The 24,182-nt window shown below is 34.7% G+C and overlaps 1 protein-coding gene and 1 long non-coding RNA gene across 17 annotated transcripts in view; one reads left to right on the forward strand and one right to left on the reverse strand.

Annotated features, from left to right (window-relative positions):
* The window catches only part of LOC143258622 (uncharacterized), a 105,105-nt gene that overhangs the window by 70,146 nt on the left and 10,777 nt on the right, over positions 1-24,182 (forward strand). The window lies entirely within an intron of this gene.
* LOC143258624 (uncharacterized) lies at positions 3,230-20,006 on the reverse strand. 2 transcript variants are annotated; one of them, XR_013032439.1, is made up of 4 exons: positions 19,740-20,006; positions 6,494-6,843; positions 5,466-5,551; positions 3,230-4,183 (listed from the first exon to the last, which is right to left on the reverse strand). It is a non-coding gene; the product is annotated as an uncharacterized LOC143258624 (long non-coding RNA). The 2 variants fall into 2 exon arrangements; XR_013032440.1 differs by lacking the exon at positions 19,740-20,006 and adding an exon at positions 9,817-10,159.

A 24,182-nucleotide genomic window follows, 5' to 3' on the forward strand; every position in this document is an offset into this window, starting at 1 on the left:
TACTGTTGTCACAACGAGGGACGTAGTCTTTGTGAATATATCTTTAACACTACGACAAAAGTATTCTATAGCTCAGTTGAATTATGCGTACGAAACTGTTAAAGTTAAAACTCCATTCACCTTGACCCTAGTGGTTTAGTAGTGAACTTGATGGCTTGTGACGCTAAAAATGAGATATCAATACTTATGATGGGCACAGTGTAGATAGCTCATTGATGAGATTTGCTTTTAAAATCACAAAAATTATGATTCGTTGATTTGCAGGTGTTTGTTATTTAGTTTAGTTTATTTCGTTCACATACTGTTATAAATGTTATCCTTTTTGTTTTCTTGGCAATTTATATAACTACGCACAAAATACACGATAGATTATGTGTTTCGTGAAAAATTTTAGCATGTAATTAATGTTTAAATCAACATTTTTATGAGAAATTGGTTTTCTTAACGACTCTAATGGCTTGCGCATGTCTAATGAGTATCTCTGACGTCATAACCTTCATATTTACTAAAAATAATGTTTTCCTCCATTAATTATTTAGCGACAGCACATTAACCTTCAAATTATTAATTTCTTTGTGTATTTTTCGCTTCAGTGGGTCAACATACCGTATCAAAGTGAGCATTTTTATGTTATTTAATTTGTAATTTATTACAACACTGAGAATAATGGAAATAATTGGGTTTCATTACTCATGTTTAAAAGACATAAACAACCCCACTAGTAATTAGTGGCGTTAATTACAATCCTAATAATTTTATTTGCATTTCTGTATGTTTGTGTGAATATATGTAATAACCCTGTATATCATCAGTTTTGTTGGATCTGGAAAGGCCCTCTACTTTGAGCTAATGCACTGTGGCAGATTTGGTCGGAATCTGGGAGTTTCGGATGCTATGTAAATCTCTTCAAAGTGTGTGTGCCGATGAAAATGCTCAACTGTTAACACCTGAGAGGAGTGATGTAAGCTTTGATAGTGACTTACATAAATGTAAAACCCTAATTTATATAATGTTATACACTTAACAGTGCTCTTAATTTAAAGGTGTGGATATGGATTGCAACAACATTAGTGTCGGTGGGGGTGAGATATCTATATTGCACCTGATCCTCCCAGATCCCAATAAAGGTGATGTATAAACAGTTTGTGTTTGTTTATATTTTCTTATAGCAAAGCCACATCGGACTATCTGCTGAGTCCACAGAGGGGAATCGGACCCCTGATTTTGGCACTGTAAATCCGTAGACTTGCCGCTGTACCAGCGAGGGAAAATGTACAAATAGCTTAGACGAATGTGTTTAAAAACAACAACAACAATGGCGTGAATGCCATTGGTAATACCGCATCACAATACAATGTTTATTAATTCTATTACCAAGCTATATTGTCATTGTAGCTCAGTTATCACTCTTTTACGCTGACAGGGAAGGTATGTTACACATGATCTTTAATATACGTGCGGTAGGTTGCATACATTAACAAGTAATACGTTGTAACTCAGCTGTACAAAAATCGTGTATAGGAACAAAAGCTGACTTTGAGGTTATATCGAGGAACAAAGTGTTTAGTTTAGCCAGAACGGCGTCAATGTCAACTGCCGTGTGATGCGATGATGTTTGTAATTCTATCGCATAATGATGTGTTGTGCTTCTTGGGTGACGGAGTGTTGAATGTGAAATACTTATACACATAATAAGCATTTTCAACTAGTAAGCTGATTCGTTCAGAAATGTTAGTTGAAAGAAGAAAGTCTGTATATATATATATATATATAAGACCACCAAGCATTCCTTGCAAGTCTTTTAGTGTGATTTAATTAATTATAAATACTTATGATTTTTCTTATGCGAAGTTTCTTCTGTCTATTTATATATTATACTATATGACATATTTATATCTTTGGCTGAAAATAGTTTTTAAACTAAATTCTAGTTTTGCTCTGTGCCCTTTCGTCAATTAAATTCTAGAATTTTGCTTCCATATAAAACTTATTCTAAAAAAAAAGTTTCTTTCATGTATATATGAATATATTTATTTATAATATTCCCTCCGGTGTGTCTGATGTAGGTTTGTAGATCTTGTACTGCAAAATAGAAACTTAGATCTATGAAGTTAGCACAGTTCAAGATTATTCATGGTGCAGTTTTCTGTTATAAATAATACAAAAATAATTTATAGTCTATTTCTGATTATCCTCAATTAATTACAAACAATGAAGAAATAATGATAAAGCCTCTCATAGATCAGAACTGATCAATTTCACGTGTTTGTTGCTATACTTGAGAATAAACAGTTAACTATAGATCTGCCGAAGTTGGATTCATTTTTTACATTTTCTTATCATACATAACATATGTTTTTAAACGATTAAAAGAAAAACTACTAGAAGACTATCTGTGCTAGCCGTTTCTAATTTTGAAGAAATAGAGTACAGAAAAGACAGCTAGTCAACGTACAGAGTACATATCATATATTGCTACTATTTATCAACAAACAGTAACATTTACTGTCGCATTATAAGGTTCCTACGGCTTAAAGGGCAAGCATGATCGGTGATAGGTTTCAATCCCACAATCACAGATTGTAAGTCGAGCACTCTAACCACCAGGCAAAAAGTGTGATAGAAAAATATGGAAGTCAATGTACCGATACAAGAGGTAATAAGTTACTGTCGCAAACAATTATGGTCGTTTTTATGTCGCCAGCTACTAAAGGTTTAGGAACAGCATATTCGTAGTTCAAAGGATGCTTGTTCGTAAACTTTTTCCAGATTTCAAGTGGAAGCGATGTACACCTAATTAATCTTTTTGGTCTTATAGTAGTAACAATAAAGATTCGTGTAGATCACGTGTTACTTTCCACCCACTAGACTTGAATTACACTAAAAGTGACTTTTTCAAAAACGACACGGAGTTTGATCAGATTTGATGAAAACTCACTCGTTATAGAACAAAAGTCGAAGACAGTATTTAGTATTATGTGGAATATGATGATTAGTGGATGTTAGAGACTCCGCTCAATATTTTAAAATTAGTGGATGTTAGAGACTCCGCTCAATATTTTTCTTTAATTATTAATTATTTCACTGTGACTAATTCTCTGTAAGAAAATAACGTTGATGGACATTTCATGAGTGGGACTGCTTTTACCTAACGTAATGGGTGATCATATAATAAATTTAAAATGTCGATGGAACTGATCAAGAAATTGAAGTACAATTATCCATTTCCAAAAAATGTGCATCTTTATTATAATTTTCAATGTGACAATATTTCCTTTAAAACAAGATGGGTATGTTAAATTTTGATGTTGATCGTGCAACTTAAGGTTTGCGTGATTCTTGTATTTCAACAAAATATACGACCTTATAATTTGAAATTTCAAAAAGAATGAATCGTCATTGTTGCAATTATATTGTGTACACAAACATTCGACATTATTCTGTCGTCGTTATCCACATCTTAGTGGTGAAATGTTACGTAACTGCCTACGTTTTAGACGGATATAACATAGTAATATAGAAGATTCGAGTCTTCCATGTTGCAAATTCTTCTATACAATTTGCATGTGTGTGTGTGTGTGCCACAGAGATTTTATGTTGCAACAAAGGATGAACTTTATTTACAGAGGTCATGCAAATATTATTATATTTTTTATTTGCTCGTATGTCTTCTACTTGTATTTCACATTCTTTGACTAGAAGAAGCCGATAACTTCGGTCACTGGGAGGTGGTGGTTAGAGGACAGCCCGCTATTACTTTTCTGTTGCACGTGCTATTAGTTGATATTCAGTGCAGTACTGAAGGTGCGGTATCTCTTCGAAGAGGAGCTCCGAGTCCGGGTTGGAAACAGCAGGATTCTTTGAACATAAAAACAAACAGCCGTCTTGAAACGTGGGTTCTTTTAATTGGGAACTCGCCCGTATGACCTTTTATCAGCACCCGTCTGAGAAGAGTTCGTTAGCGTGGATTGTGTCACTGTGGGATGGAAGGAGGGAAAGAGCTTGTTGTGGTGGTCTGGCAGCGGTGCTAGCCACTGCGTGGATAGCTGTTAGCCGAGTACCAGCTTGTCACGTGTTTATTCAGGTGAGTTTGTGGCAGAATTTATCTGCACTACATCAGGTCGCCCCATGAGTCAACCATCCAGTCAGGTTTTCTTTGTAAGATTGAATTTCGAGAAGCGTCCTGTTGAGACAAGGTCAACGTCAACTCGTGAAATGAATACAACAAGGCATCTCTTAAGGTTAGACTAAAGATAAGATCGCCTACTTCACCAACACGAGGAAAACAGAAAACTTTTCAGACTTAAACAAATAAAACCTTACGACTGAGAACTAACATCTAAACCTCTTCAGTTCGTAACTTGTTGACGTAGGACGTCAAAAGTGCAAACTTCAAGTCACGACTTTGTAATTCTGGAGTAACCTTTGTGTCCTTTACTTCACAACACTGACAACGTAACCAAACATCTATCTACTCTGTTCAGCTACAGTTGTTTGTATTTAAATGTTTTGTTTTAGTTTTATAAGCAAATTTAACGGTCTTCTTAGCCCTTTTTTATATCAAGATCTCCTTATATTCGAGTTATCATGCGACATCAAAAGCTGTTCGTACACACAGCACATTTCAATAAGTTGTTGATAAAAGTGTAACACACGGTTTGTCTTAATGTGAAATGTTACTTCATGAATATAAAAACGTTTAATCAGTCGGTGTAATAACGATACCAAAATACCAATGCGTAACTTAACTGTTATGTTAAATTACCATTAATTCTTTAACTAGGTTACTTGGTTGAGTTGTTTTAATGAAATGAAGAGAGGTGTACTTGTAGTTTACCCCTAGGCTAAAAAAAAGGAATATTTTATGACGACAGGGGTGAAGGCATAAACCTTAAACTCGACAGTGTGTCTCCAAGCTTCAGTCTTCCCCATCTTGTCTCACGATTGTTGGTCCCGTATGCAGGGAGACATCTCAGTTTGTATGTGTATAAATCTTTTGCAGGTGGCGCCTCAAAATCCTTCATGCGTAAGAACGATCACTTACGAGAGATAAGCTGATGACTGTAATGGTACACAGAGCCCTTGAGACCGTTTAACCAAACTACACAAACCGTTCAATACGAAAATCAATCATTCTCTTAAAAAATCGCTTATTATTGTATTGCGAAAACGAAAGTGTCATATGATTCGTAAACACCAGTTAAAAGTGTTTATTACAATTACCACACCTTAAATGTAGATAGAAAAGTATAATTATTTCAGTGTTATTTTAAATTATATACAAGATATGTTTTTATTTGTTTATCTATTAGTATAAATAACTGATTACAGTTTCTACTGGTTTCGTCATTTTAAGTATAATTTTACTACATTAATTATTAATCTTTGTTTTTACTTAGTTGCTTTCAGTGTTATTGTGTAGTTTTATTTTTTGTAGTTAAGCACGAAGCTATACAATGAGCTACCTGTGTTGTGCCCACCGCGGGTATCGAAATCCGTTTTCTAGTTATGAGTTCACAAACTTCCTGCTATGCCACTGGGAGGCTTCTTTCTACAGAACAAAGGAACAAAAAATTATACATATTTCTAGAGTATATGTTAGGTATTTACAAGTAATATGAAATATTTAACGATATATTACAGAAAAATCATTCTTGGATAGTTTCAGGTATAAACAGAAAAATACAAAATAGATAATTTATTATATTACGTAAATTCGCATTGACTTCTTTGTATTCTTAGCTCTAATTGGTTGGATATTTCACTTAAAATTTGTAATAATTGAAAACTGTTATTTATGTTAATTAAAAACGGATTTGTCTCGTATATAACAACAATTTCTTTTTCTTTAACTTTCAAGAAACTCGTATATCTAACTTTTGTATAGATGTGTTTAAGAACACTTTGATAATCTGAAAGTGATTAGCTTTTCTTTTGTAAGCTAGAGTGATATTTGTTACACTTTCCAACGTTCCATATTGAGTCTATGGCATCATCTTAAATATTCCTGTTTAACGTTCCGATCTCGCAAGAACGTGTTTTGCACTTTGAGGCCGTGAGTGCATGTAAAAGCGACAATAAAATTTAAAATTTTCATTACTCTGTCAAATAGTAACAACCCAAGATTTAAGGATGGGTTCTATTGACAAACTGTATTCCTTCTAGTCTACAAGTTCATAATTAGAAACGGTAATTCGTAGATAATGCTTTATGTAAATAGGCCTACTTGGACTAAGAATAATTAAAAAATAGAAACCTTTCTTAAAAATGTTAACAGTTTAAAAAAAAGATAACTGTATTTTATTATTTCGATTGTTTAAGTTTCTTATTATTTTTTCGCGTTAGATGGGAATTGGATTGTAAGAATATATATCTATATCTATATGTACACCAATCAAAATTTACTTTGAATGACATTGCTTAAATCAACTAAGAGACAAACAGTGATTAAGTTGCTCTATTTTGGAGCAAAAACGCGTGTTATCTCCCCTACCTTGTTAGGTTTTCTTGAGACGTTCTTGAGATAAAACAGCTTCTAGCCCATCCATAAGTATTGAAGTGGAACGGAGCCACAAGCTATCTTGATGCTGTTATCTCTTTTATCCGAACGGACCCCTCAGTGTAAACACATGGGCTATAAATCTTCGTGATTTGTTAGAACCAGAAATCGTTGGACGACATCTTGACTTCTCTTAGATATTCCAGATATTTCTTTCTCTTCGACAACTGCGAGGGGACACAAATAAACCAACAATGCTGCAGAGTTTCTTTCCTTTAGGGGGAGGGAGTGGTCAAAATGACCGGTAACGGCCAGTGAACAAAACAATCTGTACGTAACTACTCCTGAAAGAAATCGTGGTCATACTTATTGGAATAAATTAAACTATTACCAACACATTTATGTTCTGATTACAAAAGTAAATAAAACCAGAATCAACTAAAGAAAAAATATACTAAAATAGTCTTACACTATTGGTTACATTCCATATTCGTCGCTAAACACAATAAGGTTTGTGACAACTTCAGACCTTTAAAATAGCATCTGTGGTGTACACAGAGAGCAGGGCGTGGCCCAGTGACTCGCATTTTTAACTATTTTAAAATAATTTTCGGACGTCATGAATAACAGAACATCACGTAGTTTGGTTCATTTGCAACCATCCGCCTTTGGGTCAGAAGTAAGTTCACGAACTTACAACGCTAAAATCCAGGGCTCGATTCTCTACAATGAAGAGAATGCAAATATCCATTGTATTCATAAGAAGGCTGGTATGGGTATTAACAATTTAATTAAAATAAAGAACAAAACAATGTTTCTACCTTCTTAAGTCATCTTCACGTTAATCTATGGGATACCCCTTGTCACTGTTGTTATGTGACCTTTACATAGATAATTTGGAAAATGAAGGTTTAAATGATGTTAGATTTAAACCGGAAGCTTAGATAAGATACGTAGATGACACATTTTTAGTATGGCGACTTTGCAGCAGTAAACTACGTGAATTTTCTAGATATTTAAGTAGTAAAGAACCATCAACTAAATTTACGTGTGAAATTGAAGGAACTAAGAGTATTAATTGTTCAGACGTAGTAGTTAGAAAACAAACAGCAAGTAACTTAGAGACATCAGTTGACAGAAAAACTATTTATCGTTGTTGTGCAGCCACACAAAGAATCATGCCACATGAAAATAAAAATCTGTATTTAATACATGTGTTTATAGAGCATTAAAAATATTTTCAAGACAGGAATATGTTATTTATCAAATATATTGCTATTCAAAGAGAATTTGAACCAAAAACAATAGACAAAGCACTTAAGAAATTTAAAAATGGTGCAAATACTGTTAGAAATATCACATTAAGATCTATTTATGAAAAAACAAAACGAAACTTTAAGTTTACCTTATATTATACGTTTAACAAGCCAATTATATAAAGCATTTAAAAACATGATAATTTTTATCTTATATTTCCCCCGCCTCGCTAGTACAGCAGTAAGTCTTCGGACTTATATCGCTACAATCAGGGGTTCGATTCCCCTTGGTGGGCTCAGCAGATAGTCCGATGTGGCTTTGCTATAAGAAAAACACACACGCACATCTTATAGTTAAATCAATAAATACGTTAAAAGACGTGATAGGGAATAATTAAGATAAAATATAATTAATAGATAAATATGAATGTAGTAGTATTTATATTGGAAAAATGAAAAGAAATTTCAAACAAAGATTGCAAAAAACATAAACGTTACATATGAAATAATAAAATAGAAACTACCCAACATGGAAGAGACCCGGCATGGCCAAGCGCGTAAGGCGTACGACTCGTAATCCGAGGGTCGCGGGTTCGCGCCCGCGTCGCGCTAAACATGCTCGCCCTCCCAGCCGTGGGGGCGTATTATGTTACGGTCAATCCCACTATTCGTTGGTAAAAGAGTAGCCCAAGAGTTGGCGGTGGGTGGTGATGACTAGCTGCCTTCCCTCTAGTCTTACACTGCAAAATTAGGGACGGCTAGCACAGATAGCCCTCGAGTAGCTTTGTGCGAAATTCCAAAACAAACAAACAAACTCTCTAGTCTTACATTACTAAATTAGGGAAGGCTAGAGCGAATAGCCCTCGTGTAGCTTTGCGCGAAATTGAAAACAAACAAACAATAACTACACCAAGTAAATTCGTGTAGCTTTGCGCGAAATTCAAACCCAGCATACAATATTACGAGAAATTTGTTTTTAATTTTAGCTCAGCCTCATAGTATTATAGCATAAAATATTGAAGAAACATTACAGTTAACGAGATATTAAGAATAACAAAATAAGTTCTGAACAAAAACGAAGGAACAGCAAGCCAATATATCTATATTCGGCGAGATATATTATAATAGAAGAAAGCCAAGGCAATAAGCAAATAATAGTGAAGCAATGCGACAAGGGGCAAATCTTTGCTTTTTGTTTTAAATTAAGCACAAAGCTACACAATGAGCTATTTGTGCTCTGCTCACCACGGGTATCGAAATCTGGTTTCTAGCTATGTGACTCCGTAGACATTCCGCTGTGCCACTGGGGAGCAGAAGTAAAATTACAACATACGTGTTGTAAGTAACTCTGTACGGCTTCAGTAGTGTTGTAAATTGTATCTATTTTAATTTTATATATCTAAAAATTACCTTTATTAGTTATCTGAAGAAAAGCTACAAAAGTACAGTGGAAAATCAAAACATTTATACACACAAACATATATATACATAATGTTACGTGAGGATTGATTTACAATCTTTGTTTAAATACACAGAATTAGGTTCAAACATACTAAGTTGACCAGTTCTCGTCTTGTTATTATTCAGATTACAACTATTAACAACAACTTGTGGAAATGGTGTCAGTCTGATGAATTAATGCATTCTAATCATTGTAAGATTTTGGTTTACGACATTGTATGATTCTAATTAGAACAGTGTATTAAAATAGACGTGTTATTTAATTGGTTAATTATTGATTCTTATTTATTTAGATGACTTGCTTTGATTCGAAATTATTGATAAGTTTTATTTACGGTTTAAGCTTTCTTTCAAAACTTGCCACACAGTTGTGCACCACTTAACCTGGACGCAGACCAGATACCAACTTTGTGAAAATGTGGATCAGTAAGAAGACATGTTTTACACAAGATAAAGAGCTATACACACACACACACATATTGCTGAGAAAAGCCAGGAAATGAAAACAAGAACAGTACACAGAGACGGTAATATAATGTCAAGCATGACGTCACTGTAAAAAACAAAAGTCGTGCGAAATTTTAGAAACTACGAACGTACGATTTTCGATACAGGTCATTTCCCACCATCGTATTCAAGCAACTAAGCCGACAGTGAGCACCATCTGGTGGCATGGTCACTCGATCCTTGAGACGCCCCACTGACTCTTCATGGCTCTAACGAGCTTTTTCCCACACTTCGGTAGCAAGTCTCCACCTCTCCTTCATCAAACTGCATTTTTGTTTCTTGTGACGGTTATTAGCAATCAATCATTCCGAAAGAGGCACGAGGAATCACGCTCGAGCCTAAGTGTGACGTAGATGCGTTTGCATGTAAAAAAGATTTACTTGCTAAAATCATTAACAAAATATAAACTTTAAAGACGAATATATATATTTTTTTATCAAACATCCCTTGTGTTTTATGTGTATGAATAATATTTCACTTACGTTACCATGAATAGTTTCTCTATTAATAGAGCTTGTTGGCTGTTTTGTTTTGTTTTTTTCAGTGTTGTTAGCATGAATATAGCGATATCCTCTCAGTAAAGCTCATTATTACTAGACTGTATTTAATTCCGGATTCAGATTTCTAATGGTCAATGCCTCTTTAGTTCGTAAAATTAATTACTTGAAACTGTTCAGTAGTTACGGGACTGTCACTACAAACTAGCGCATGTGTTATGTCCGCCATGAGAAATCGAACCCCGGATTTTAACGTTGAAAGACTATAAAATTACCACTGACCCACAAAGAGGCAATTTTTTTTCTTGAATTTCGCACAAAGCTACTCGAGTGCTATCTGTGCTAGCCGTCCCTAAGTTAGCAGTGTAAGAGTAGAGAGAAGGCAGCTAGTCATCACCACCCACTGCCAACTCTTGGGGTACTCTTTTACCAAAGAATAGTGGGATTGACCGTAACATTATAACGCCCCCACGGCTGAAAGGGCGAGCATGTTTGGCGCGACGGTGATGCGAACCCGCGACCCTCAGATTACGAGTCGCACACCTTAACACGCTTGGCCATGCCAGGCTACAAAGAGGCGACACATAAAGGGCAAATCTAACTTAACACTGGTGAACTTTTAGTAAGAGTGTAATTAAACTACTGCTGTTAGATATTTGATAAAATATAACGATATGTTTGTTTGTTAATGAGCATAAAGTTACACAATGGACTATCTAAATTATCTCCATTTCGGAGAATCGAGCCACGGATTTTACCGTTGACCCACTGTATTTGCAAAATTCAACGAAAGAACGCACTGCAACGCGTCAAGGCTCTTAATTATTTTGTTTTTATTTAAGTATAGTATATTTAAAGATTTAAGCTCCAAAAACGAACAGTCTCTCAGAATAAATTATCCTTACTGCTATATTTAAAACCGCGACTGTGCCTTGAATTAATTACATATTTTCTATAACTATACATGAAAGTTATTGCTGTTTTATTAGCATAAAGCTTCACTACAGGCTAAATGTATTCTGTGAACACTGAGGATCGAACCCCGAATTTTAGCCTTGAAAGTCTGTAAAGTTACGCTGACGAATCGAGGAACGAGGCATAAAAGAGAGATATAATCCTGATTGGTTTGTTTTCAACCACGACTTTGTCCCCTTGCAAAGCTACTCTGCTCTTGATTTATGGTGTTTTTACAGCTGCAGTAATGTATTTATAACCGTATTTACAGAATTTTATAATATGAAATGCTAAAGAAACAAAATCGCTATACTTTACTGTTATTCTAAAGCATGTTAGATTAGTAGAAATAATGAAATAGAAAGTCTCCTATTAGCATCTTATGGTAGGGTTAAAATATAAAATATTAACTGATATCGGACAAAAATAAAAAAGAGACACCCTGTCGTATATCCTATTAAACAATATTTACACAAGTTTGTTACTAGTAGTTCGTAGGAGCCCGTGATGGCCGCATAATCTTTGTGATCATTGTTATTCTTCCCGTCACATCAACCATGCTTGTCCTTTCAGCCGTGGGGACGTTATAATGTAACCATCAATACCACTATTCGTTGGTAAAAGAGTAGACCAAGTTGGCTGCGGATGGTGATGACTAGCTGTCTTACCTCTGTCTTACACTGCTAAGTTAGGAGTGGCTAGCGCAGATAGCCCTAGTGTAGCTTTGTGCGAAATTCAAAAAACAAACAAACAAATTCTAGTTCTCACCGTTCACGTGTTATGTTTGATTCTTTCACATATCTTGGTTGGTAGTTTGTGACAGTATTTCACAAATTATAATATCCAAAGCTACTCTCTAGGAATCCATTTTAGAAACATGATAAAGATTGAAAGATTGATATAAATAACAATTTAAATCATTCCTTGAAATATACTCGAAACACATATCTTTGATAATAAATGTATTCACATTTTTATAAATATGCCTAACCGTTGTCTACTGGAACTAATCACCTCTCCGTTTACCTGCTCATCTTCAGGTGAGATATTGAGGAAATAAAGAAAATAAAAAAAGACAAACCTATACGCTTTCATATCTCGAAATTCTTATACGAATACGCCACCTTTCAACAGGCTTTTAAATGATGTAATGCCCATAAAATCAAATTATATTCCACGCTAGACTTATTTCTTACTAGTTATTTTATGCGACTATTTACAATGTGCCATAAAATGTAAATATAGCAAAGGAAATATTTACTTTCCGGAACCAAAGATACCATGGATAACTACGATAGTCTGATGTTGTCATGTTATTCTAATGTCCATTAAAAAACTGGAATATTCCTTTATCTTTGGAAATCATTACCTCGTGCAGAAACCAAATAAGTCATATAAACCAATGCTTTTACTAACCAATAAAACGTTATATTTTTAACAAGTCCTCGAAACTCCTAATTTAATATTTTTTGTGCAGCTAATTTCGATAAAAAATTTTTTATCTTTATACATGCAAGTGTCTAAAATGCTATTCTTATTTGAAAAAAAATTCGGGAACAGACAATGATATAAACAGTTACAATGCTTATATTATCAAAATCAGGTATTTGTAATTTAAAAGTTGAAGCAAAAATCACTTCTTTAAAGTTTTGACATAACGGCACAAAACTTCAATTACACACTAAATACAGCTAACATTTGACTTACACCTAAGTCTTATTTTAAATGAGTATTTGTATTTAGCTGGGTAAGTGTGCAATGGAATGAATACCTGCGTTATGCTCACTGTATAAACTTACACCTGAGACACCAAGTTGCTTTAAACAAGTAACAAAAACGAAATGCCCATGACTACTGCTTATCTTGGAAATGCATCATGTAGGTATACTATGCACGTGGTTTACGATTCCAAATAGTTATGCCGTGTATCATCGCCAGGAAATATTTTTCATTTGCTGACTTCGAACACCACACGTGAACTGACGCAAGAGTTCTGACTATAATCTAAAGTTGTATTTTGATGGCTTTAGGTGAAAAGTATGAGTTCCACTTTATTATAATACATCTTAGTAAAGTCCTAACAAAATATTGTCCTATGTAAGTACTATTTACAAGCCCTCTTAACTTTCGCAAGTTCGTAACACTTAGATAAATAGCCAAGTAATGACTTCGAATGTACACGAAAATGAAAGATAAAATTGGAAATACAGTCCCAAACTATAGTGAAAAGTATTTATCTCCATAAGTTATTCCTCCACTAGTACAGCAGTAAGTCTGCGGATTTACAACGCTAAAACATAGGGGTTCGATTCCCCTCCGTGGGTTCAACAGACTGCCCGATGTGGCCTTGCTGTAAGAAAACAAACTCAAACAAACCATAAGCTTTATTAAAAATCTGACTGTTTCTTGGTGATCTTTAAAACGCGTGTAATACAAAGATAAGTAAAGGATTGGTTACCTGTCTTAGTCTGGAATACGATAACTGTGATAAACAGTTGTATTTCGTAATCTTGAACAAAAATGTTGCTTCGTACAGAATAAATTAAAAGCATTTTATCAGAATATATTTCCAATTTATGAATTCTACCGATATTTATTTTCTCAAACTAAACTTTCAGTTTAATGAAACGCAGCTGTACAATTCCCCTTTTATTACCATTCCTTTTCGTTTCTTAATCTTACAAATATATTAAATGAATCATTTTTATTATCAGTACCATATTTGTCTTTGTAAAAACCATCGTTCGAATGAATTTTTAAATAAGATCAATTTCAGTGGCATTGAATACATCTATATAATTAAAAGTTTTGTAAAGACCACAATGTTATACAAATCATGGCCAGTTAGTTGGAGAGGTTTAAATCCCCGTCCTACCAAACATACTCGCCCTTTTTAGCTCCAAGTCTTGTTTGTTTGTTTGTTTTGGAATTTCGCACAAAGCTACTCGAGGGCTATCTGTGCTAGCCGTCCCTAATTTAGCAGTGTAAGACCAGAGGGAAGGCAGCTAGTCATCACCACCCACCGCCAACTCTTGGGCTACTCTTTTACCAACGAATAGTGGGATCGACCGTCACATTATAACGCCCCCACGGCTGGGAGGGCGAGCATGTTTGGCGCGACTCGGGCGCGAACCCGCGACCCTCAGATTACGAAGTGCACGCCTTAACGCGCTAGGCCATGCCAGGCCCTGGCTGCAAGTCAATCCAACTATTTGTTGGTGCATTAGCTGCATTTCCTTTCATCTTTCACTACGAAATTATAGATGGTTATTAAAGATAACCCTTGTATAGCTTTACGCGAAATTCAAACTTTACGAAAATATTTTTTTGTTCGTCTAATTATACATTTTCTTGAATATGTCAATTTGATTCTTATGTGAAGTGTATTTTTCAAGTTTTTCACAAAGAATGATTATTATTGGTCAGTACTGAATATGTTTTTAAGTTGCCAGTTGCTTAACATTAACAAAGGCAAAAATATTCAATACAGTATATTAATATTCGTGTTGCTCTTTCATCATTCTTGTAAGCTATTCCAGTGTCGTGGATATATATGTGTGAATGACATATATTAGACTTTTCAGTGGTGTCTATTTTGCCACACTATTTTGCGTCTATCGATCATTCTCTACTGTTACAACAAAAATTGTATCTTTCTGTTATAGAACTCATTATTATAATGTTTTCCAGATGGAACGTAATTTAAGAATATTTTATTTAATTTCCTATTTTCGTATTAAATAAAACATATGTCAAATATGCTATGAAAATAATGAAATGAATTTATATTGTTTAATAATCTTTTAAGTACTTGATGTGATATAATATATTTAAATTAAAGGAAAGACTGATCCGTGTAAAATAACATAGCCCTTACTCGAGTTTCTGTGTTGCCTCAGAACTGAAAAAAATGTCGAGACTGTAGTAGCCCAATGAAGAGTGAGATATTCAACCTTATATTTATTCAGCTTGAGCACCAGAACTGTTTGTAAAAGGATGAAATTCTCAGCGTCAATTAACTGTTTCTTATTGAAACGCCCAGGAACAATGTCAGCCATTAATGTGCTTTGCGCGACTGTTAGGGAGGTCCGATAGGGATGGCTGTAACAGAGAAATATCAAGTAAAGAATGTAAATGAAGTACATGAATATTTATCTTTCCTTATCGTCCCTTTAAAACATTACAAATTATTTTGTTTCGAGAAACCTTAGGTTATAAACCGGGAGAGCAGGATATCGAATTGGTCGTATATATGATTGTTTGTTTGTTTTTGAATTTCGCACAAAGCTACTCAAAGGCTATCTGTGCTAGCCGTCCCTAATTTAGCAGTGTAAGACTAGAGGGAAGGCAGCTAGTCATCACCACCCACCGCCAACTCTTGGGTTACTCTTTTACCAACGAATAGTGGGATTGACCGTCACATTATAACGCCCTCACGCCTGAAAGGTCGAGCATGTTTGGTGCGACCGGAATTCGAACCCGCGACCGTCAAAGTACGAGTCGAACGCCTAAACACACTAGGCCATGCCGGGCCCATATATGATTCAATAGCAGATTAAATTTGCAGTTCCTAATACTTAAGAGGTCCAGCATGGCCAGGTGGTTAGGGCGATTGATTCAAATTCTGATGGTCACGAGTTCGAATCCTCGTCACACCAAACATACGCACTCTTTCAGTCGTGGGGGCGTTATAATGTTACGATTAATTCCACTATTCGTTGGTAAAAGAGTAGCCCAAGAGTTGGCTGTGAGTGGTGACAAGTAGTTGCTTTCTCTATAATCTTACACTGCTACATTAGGGACGGTTAGTGCAGATAGCCCTCGTGTTGCTTTGCGCGAAATTCCAAAAATAACCAAACAAATACTAAGTCGATGGGAGAACTTACGTTGCTATTAATAGAATATCATACTTCTCTCTTTTTGCTTTGCTTCGTTGTTTATTTTCTTTGTTAGAGGTACAGTCTTGCACTGAATATTATTACGATGTTCATAAGGGTGGGAAACAAGGTGTTGCTGTGTATCAAACACTTTCCACTTAAATATGGTCTTCTTCTCTGTATAGGTAACTCGTTATTGTGGCCCACATTTCCAAACTAGTTATCCTTTGAGGAAAACTTTCCGTTTTAGAAGTAGGTCACAGTAGAAACTCATTTCTTCATGCAAGTTTATAATTTCAGATTCATCTATGACACTTCAAATTAGGCTTTAAGCCACATGTACTACACTAAATATACGGTCAGCAGAAAATTCTGTAGGATTTTTTTATATCCCTAAATGCGCAGTTTTGAGATTTTACTGGATTTTAATACAAGATCTTGGACTGTTGATACACATAATAAAGGAACGCAGACATAAAACATTCTGTGGCAACTTATCCATCTGTCAAGTCTTGAGGGACGTCATTGTCCTGGAAGGAGGACAGTTTTCTGGAAAGAGTGCAAGGGAACCACCACGGGCTGTCATTAATGTCACTAGCGCAAAGCCTACCTACGATGAATGGGGCGCTTTCTCGTCTTGGATAACATCTGTTCTCGGTAAATTTCACGACAGCCTGAAGACGACGGGAAGCTATAACGATTTCGCACAGGGCTGTCACAGGATCCATCAATACGTTAGACAATGTGTAAAATAAACCTGACATCCAATGTCCTCTGTACTCCTTCACTGTGATTCATTCATATTACTCGGGAATGAACAGAAATACAAAAAATATTTCCTAAAGTAAGAACTTGTAGGGGTGCATGTCTAAGACTCATTCATTTCAAAAAATGTAGTTTCAGTACCTTAACAAAGTATCACACTAGAGCGAATTAACTCACTGTTTGGCTGCAGTCAGTGTTGATATCCGCCTCTAGGTTTTTACTCCTTATTAAATAACTCAGAACTAATATGAACCAAGATAGTCGGAAGTTTTGTGGAGGTGCAGTAATATGGATGGTTACTATAAGCCTCTGCTGTGATATTAAAGTGATAATTTTCGTTCTTTATCCACGACTGATACTGAAGAGTTGGTGTTTTTCTTACAAAGAAAGGAAAAAACAAAGGTTACAAAGGTAGTTTCCTAGGAAGAAGATATAGTAACAATACTTTTCACATATCTTTGGTGCTTATCGAGACCTTTCTGTTTAATTTACTACTCTTATGTTTTGTCAGATCTACTTTACCATTGTGACGTATGTTTGGCCACTGGAGCATCGAACTAGTTCCTATTTTAAATTATGACTCTAAATAAGAATAGGAGTTCCATATAGACGACGTATATGCTATTAATATTATATTTGTAACTACTCCGTATTATGCTGACCGGATGTAACATTTTTATACACACACACATACATATATATAAAATTAAATACATTAATACTAGATATAAAATACCCAAATATAGTAGTATATTTTTAGACAATAACACAGAACAGTAGTTTTAGGGTTAATATAAGACAGCAGCATTTAACAAAACTCGTATTCTCTGAGATCAAATAAGAGAATTATACGAAATATACGTCATTTAATAAGCTACTTCAAGGTTGCTGTGCAGTGGCTGTGTGAGACCTACTTTCTATTCAAGTTAGTTTTAAAACAGATCTACAGAAGGAAAAAGGTTTACAACACAGGCCATCTTTAACGTTATTTGAATCCAAGTACGAAGTTGGTTTCTTGGCATTTATTTTTTTCATGTTTTTGCACTAATTTGTTTAGAGTTTTATATTTTTCACATGACAGAGGCGTAAAAGTCAAATTAAAAGTGTGAGGAGGCAAGGTTTACTTGGCCGAGCGAAACGAGAGAGAGAGTGTGTGTGTGTGCCATAGGTGCACCCATCATGGCCTATGTCCAGGGCTCTCCTTAGGGCTCTGGAAGGTCTAGTTTAAGTTCATGCGTTATATTGTTTTTCCTGAAAATAATTTTCTTTTAATTTCAATACATTTTTAAAGCAACAAGTTGAAAAGTGAATGTGATTCCCCTCTCTGTTCCTGAGCCACTGTATGATTATGTTAAATCAAACTTTTGTATGTTTATTATATATACATATATAATCTATTCTATTGTTTTATCTTTTATTTTATAAAGTATGAATCAGCTGCATTCATTTTTGGCAACGATTGAAATCTTTCATTCCTTTACCTGATTCATCAGTAGAGGGCGTCACTATTATTGTCTGTCTTCAAATATTTGTATTTATATCCTTTCATACTAGCGCCGTATAATCAGTGGTTCGATTCCCCTCGGTGGACTCAGCATATAGCTCGATGTGGTTTTGCTATAAAAAACACACACATACATGCAAAAGCACCGAGGAAAATGAATCAAAGATAATATTTCAACCCAGTGAATTATGGCATTTTAAATTCTAATTTATATGTGAAATACAATAATCCTTGGAGAATATTAAGTAAATGGTTATTTCTGATTATTGGTTATACGGATACAGTTTATTACAGTATTAATGCCCTCCCCACATCCCCTCTCCTTAAGTCAGTTCTAAGTTGCAACGATAAAATCCATGGTTCGATTTCCCCTTGTGTAGCTTTGCGCTAAAAAACAAGCAAACGAGTTATTATTATTATTTTCACTTATCCCGCATAACTGGATTCAAAAAATTAAGTATTTTTCAATAGAATGTAAAGAAAACAGAATGACACCCACAATGGTCAATATTGTAAGTACGAAAGGTAAGGCCTCCCAGTAGCATAGCGGTATGTCTGCGGAATTACAACGCTAGAAGCCGGGTTTCGATACTCGTGGTGTAGCTTTGTGCTTAACTACGAGCAAAACAAAATTTAAGATAAAAACTCCGAAACGTTCCAGTTAATTAATTGTATTTGATTTAACAACAGAAGAGAAAACTTTATAATTCAGGTCCAATTGAAAAATTGAAGCACATTTTAAAAATTATTTGTTTGTTTTGAATTTTGTGCAAACTTGTCAGACTAGAAGGAAGGCAGCTAGTCATCACCACCCACCGCCGACTCTTGTGCTACTCTTTAACTAACAAATAGTAGGATTGACTTTGACATTATAACGCCCCCACGGCTGAAAGGGCGAGCATGTTTGGTGCGATGTGGACTCAAACCCACGACCCTCAGATTCCGAGTCGAGCGCCCTAACCATCTGGACATAGCGGTCCATTTTAAAACTTAATATAATATATATATATTATAAGTGATTAAATATAATTGATATTTGAAATCTTCGGTACGTCTACGTGTGAAACTTCATCATTGCAGAACCGAGAAAAACAGAATAATTTGTGAAACGTACAACTGTCTTGTTTTTCCTCAATTCCGTAAAAGCGATTAAACTTTATTATTATTTTTTTAAAAGGTTGAATTAATTTTATCTAATAATTTAATGAGAAGTGGGTTACTGATTTGAAATTTTGAATGCCAAAATTTGTCAGGACAACATTCTTGTTAAAAGCGATTAAACGCTATCTTATATATATATACATATATTAATCAAGGTCGATCTGATAAGTGGCAACAAATATACGGCCGAGAACGATTAAGATGAACAAAAGAAACATGTTTTGATACAAGCAATTAGCATAGACTAGAAAGACCTACATGGACGTTTAAACTTGGCTTCTGAAGGTCGTCTTGTTGTTAAACCTTCCATCACTGGCGTCATGACGGGTCCTTTCTCGGGACATCAAGGTTTAACTAGTTTAATACCAAACAGCTAGTTTGATTACGACTAATAGGCTAAAACTTCATATCAGACATAAAAACTAACCAGTTTATTCTGAATTAAATCTATGTACCATAATTATCATTAGCAAACAGCAAACTATAAACGAGAGGCCGATCAACTACAGTCTGCACATGCTTGTGTTATCCTTGAGAAAGTTGTGTATGTACATATATATATATATATGTATGTGGCGGTATTTTCTTCAAGATACTCGAGTGAAGAAAAAATGTGCCAAAAAATTAATATATCTTTATGTTGTAACTAATTCCTGCGATCTGGACCAGTTTCGAAGATTTCAGCCAGGTCGAAGCAAAAGGTGGGAACAAAACGTACTTTATTATGAAAAATATGTAAATATCGTACATGTAGAAACTTCCTGTTAGAAGGATTAAATAACACCACTACGTATATAGTGTGCGATTTACAGATAAAATGTTAAGACGATAATTTCGATCACATATGAAAAGTTATTTGTCGATATTTTTATGATTTATGCAATCGACACTTCAGAAACAAGACTGTCAACATTCAAACTATTTGAGCATAATTCTGGAACGTGTTTCGTATAAGTGAGGCACGTGACTGGAAATGCAACACCAATCTAATTGTTTCACAGAAATCTGCTAAAGAATAAGTACATCTGTGATTTTGTAACCTAACTAAAGATAACTTAATGTGGCTCAAATGTCTTTAGTTGTACTACAAGTGGCAGGCTTGATTAGATTTATTATTGGGTAATAAGTGCACATTGTTTTTTGTGATACTCGAGAGAACAATACCAATGAGTTATTCATATAGGGTACAGATCTAAAATGTTTAGTTTTCTCGTGAAACGTTATTTAGTACAAATTACTTCCTCGGAAAGAGGCTCAAGACCGTCTGGAATGTTGACCTGTTTTAACTACTCGCACTATTATACAGTAGTGTGTTGTTTGTTAGTTAGTCAGTAAACATTAAAATTAAGGCGACAATTTGTACTGTCGTGACCTTAATAGAATGTGCTTATGCCATGAATCACGAGAAGAATTATACGTTCTGTAGGCTATAACACATCATAACATATGAGCTTAAAACGCAAGAAATACGGATATTTGTTACTCGTAAGTTTGGTTTTATTTACTCTTGAAAAAATACACTTTCAAGGACACTGCGGAAGCACATCTAGTCTATAAATCATGACACTTAAAGGCATTCATCTGATACGGTCAATTACGTTTAGGTAATTTCAAAAACTATGTCTAATTTTTTTTTAAAAAAGACTGATATACCCAAAATAATTTGTGTGTAACATACTTTAAAAGTTTAAAATGTCAAAATGACTTAAATTAATTGCTTAAATTGCCCATTTAGAAGAGATCTCAATGATACAAAAATCTCAAAAATTTAGTTTACTTCATTTCTACAAACAGCATATACCAAAAATTATATAATTAAAGCTAGCATCATTTTTAAAATAAAGAAGGATATAACGAATTTAAAATAAATTATTTACGAACAAAAGTTAACATGAAATTAGCATTATAAATGTGGGGTGGCCCGGCATGGCTTGGTGGGTTAAGGCGTTCGACTCGCTATCTGAGGGTCGCGGGTTCAAATCCCCGTCACACCAAACATGCTCGCCCTTTCAGTCGTGGGGGCGTTATAATGTTACGGTCAATCCTCCTATTCGTTGTTAAAATAGTAACCCAAGAGTTGGCGGTGGGTGGTGATGACTAGCTGCCTTCCCTCTGGTCTTACACTGCTAACTTAGGGACGGCTAGCGCAGATAGCCCTCGTGTAGCTTTGCGCGAAATTCAAAACACACAAAAAACAAACATAAATGTGAGGTTTATTATAATTTATAACTGCTGTCGAAAGTCAGTAATTCTCTAAGGGTAATGTTATGGATTTTAGTGCGGGAATGAGCCCTAGATATTAGTATTAGGAGACCATAAACTCACCAATGACATATCGAAGAAACCCTATGTACAAAAATGTATTTTTACAATTACAACAAGAACGATTTACATAAACAAACCACGTCATTCGCAACTTAATGTTTACTTTTTATTAGTAAAAATATACATCTATATAAACAACTGTTATGGTGTGAGCGCCTTTGCTATTTTGACAACAAAATTATAACTGATCATACTTGTGATAATACATTAGTATTAGGTCTATGATATTTCTAAAACTACATTCCTTATTTAGTTGTTTTGGGTATTTCAAGTAACAGAAGAGTGTATAATAATATTTCAACTACATTGTGTTCGCCATATACCTTGCTGATAACGTGTTTTGCTCAATTCGGATCTCTTCTGTCTGGCTGGGGCACAAAAAACACATTAGTGTTTGGAACACTATTTATATAACCATTTTAAAATAACAGTAATTGTCATGGTGTGAACGCCTTTTTTAAGAGACAAATTAGTAAATAAATATAATTAATTTACTGAAAGAAGTTAATATTAAACTTATAAAAATACTTTAAATGATATGTTTACCTTCACGTAGTCTGAACATTAAAGTCAGTGACAGATTCAGTGTTGTAGTTGTTGTTTTGAATTAAGCACAAAGCTACTCAATGGGCTATCTGTGCTCTGCCCACCACGGATATCGAAACCCGGTTTTTAGCGTTGTAAGTCCCGAACATGTCGCTGAGCTACTGGGATCCAGTATTGTCGTTGAAATAAATAAACGTATAAGGTTGATTAGTCTATTCTATTCGCAACAAGTGCATTCGTTATACCAATATGATATCATTGTTTATGAAATATTTATTATACACTTAAGCCACTACTACATAGCAAATGGATTAATGATTTGACGGAGAAAAGAAGAAATAGACAAGTGAGAGAACATAACCAATTAATTTTTTACGCATTGGTATCCTGATATTTGTACAACATAAAAAATGAGATGAACTATATTAACAAAAATATATAACTGCTTGAAATTACCCCATAAAAACCGAACAGAAATAACTACTGAACTACTGAACTGAAGTTATATAAAAAACTATTAAGCTGAAAAAACAGCAACATTTAAAAAGGTTGCAGATGAAAAAAGGAAAAAACACATAGTGGCTTACACCTTCATCCCTCGTTCTGAGATAAAGTGAAAAATTCCAAGAAATCTTAAAGCAGTAGCTCTTAAGACACATAGTGGCTTACACCTTCATCCCTCGTTCTGAGATAAAGTGAAAAATTCCAAGAAATCTTAAAGCAGTAGCTCTTAAGACACATAGTGGCTTACACCTTCATCCCTCGTTCTGAGATAAAGTGAAAAATTCCAAGAAATCTTAAAGCAGTAGCTCTTAATTTGCAACCAAGATGTGTTCCTGGAAATATATGATGTTTTACCTTTCACTCGTAATAGATGCAAAGGTGTTTGTTTGTTTTTTTCACACTAGGACTAGTGTAATAAAATAATGGTTAAATAGCCAAACAGTGGCTAAGAATAACACAGACTCTCATTTGCATCAGAGATTACACTCCTACAGCTATGTTTTACCATCTTTTTAATAATAAACTCTCTTGCTGCACCACCATTTCTGATTTTAATGGGGATATGTTTTTACTAAAATACCTGGATGATATTTGGCTTTTTAAAAGCCAAAATATAAAACCAGTCTGTTTCGGTATCACATGATTAATAACCATTCAAATAATGCAAAATACGAATCTTATATGTATGTGTTGTTCTCAAAATAAACAGGTGTTACTGGGGACAGGGTATTTCCTACCTTTACCTACTAAACTGCGTCTTGATTACATAACAAAAACAGAAAATTTTATATATTTCGAAATCTACTTTCCATAGAAAGATGAAGAAAAGGTTAGAAGCCTACTACGCAAATATATTCATTCTGACATTGCGCCAAATCCATTTTGGTCAAGATGGCCAACACAACTACCTGTTTCTATAGAATCTGTCCTGAAACTTGATCCAAACTGATAGAGCAAATATCTTGTTTTGAATTTTGTGCAAAGTACTCGAGGATTGTCTGTGTTATCCATCTAGTCAACATCTAGTCATGACTAGAGCAGCTAGTCAACACCATCCGCCATAAACGCTTGAGCTTCTGTTGTCAGACTGAATAGTGGGGTTTGGTCGTTGTTCTTACAACACACACGAGATACCAAAATATGATTTCTCTACTTTTTATGGTAACGATGCAGGAACCACATCAAACCCACGACCCAGCACGTTAACCGTTGCACGTGCTCAGTTATAGTTTGATAGCGAGCATACTCAATGAAAGATACCAGTATAAGTATTCTGCTTGAATCTTGCAATCTTTGTTATTTTAATTTGAATTCAACTGAAAGGAA

This window comes from Tachypleus tridentatus, chromosome 8 (genome assembly GCF_004210375.1).
Source record: "Tachypleus tridentatus isolate NWPU-2018 chromosome 8, ASM421037v1, whole genome shotgun sequence".
NCBI lineage: Eukaryota > Metazoa > Arthropoda > Merostomata > Xiphosura > Limulidae > Tachypleus > Tachypleus tridentatus.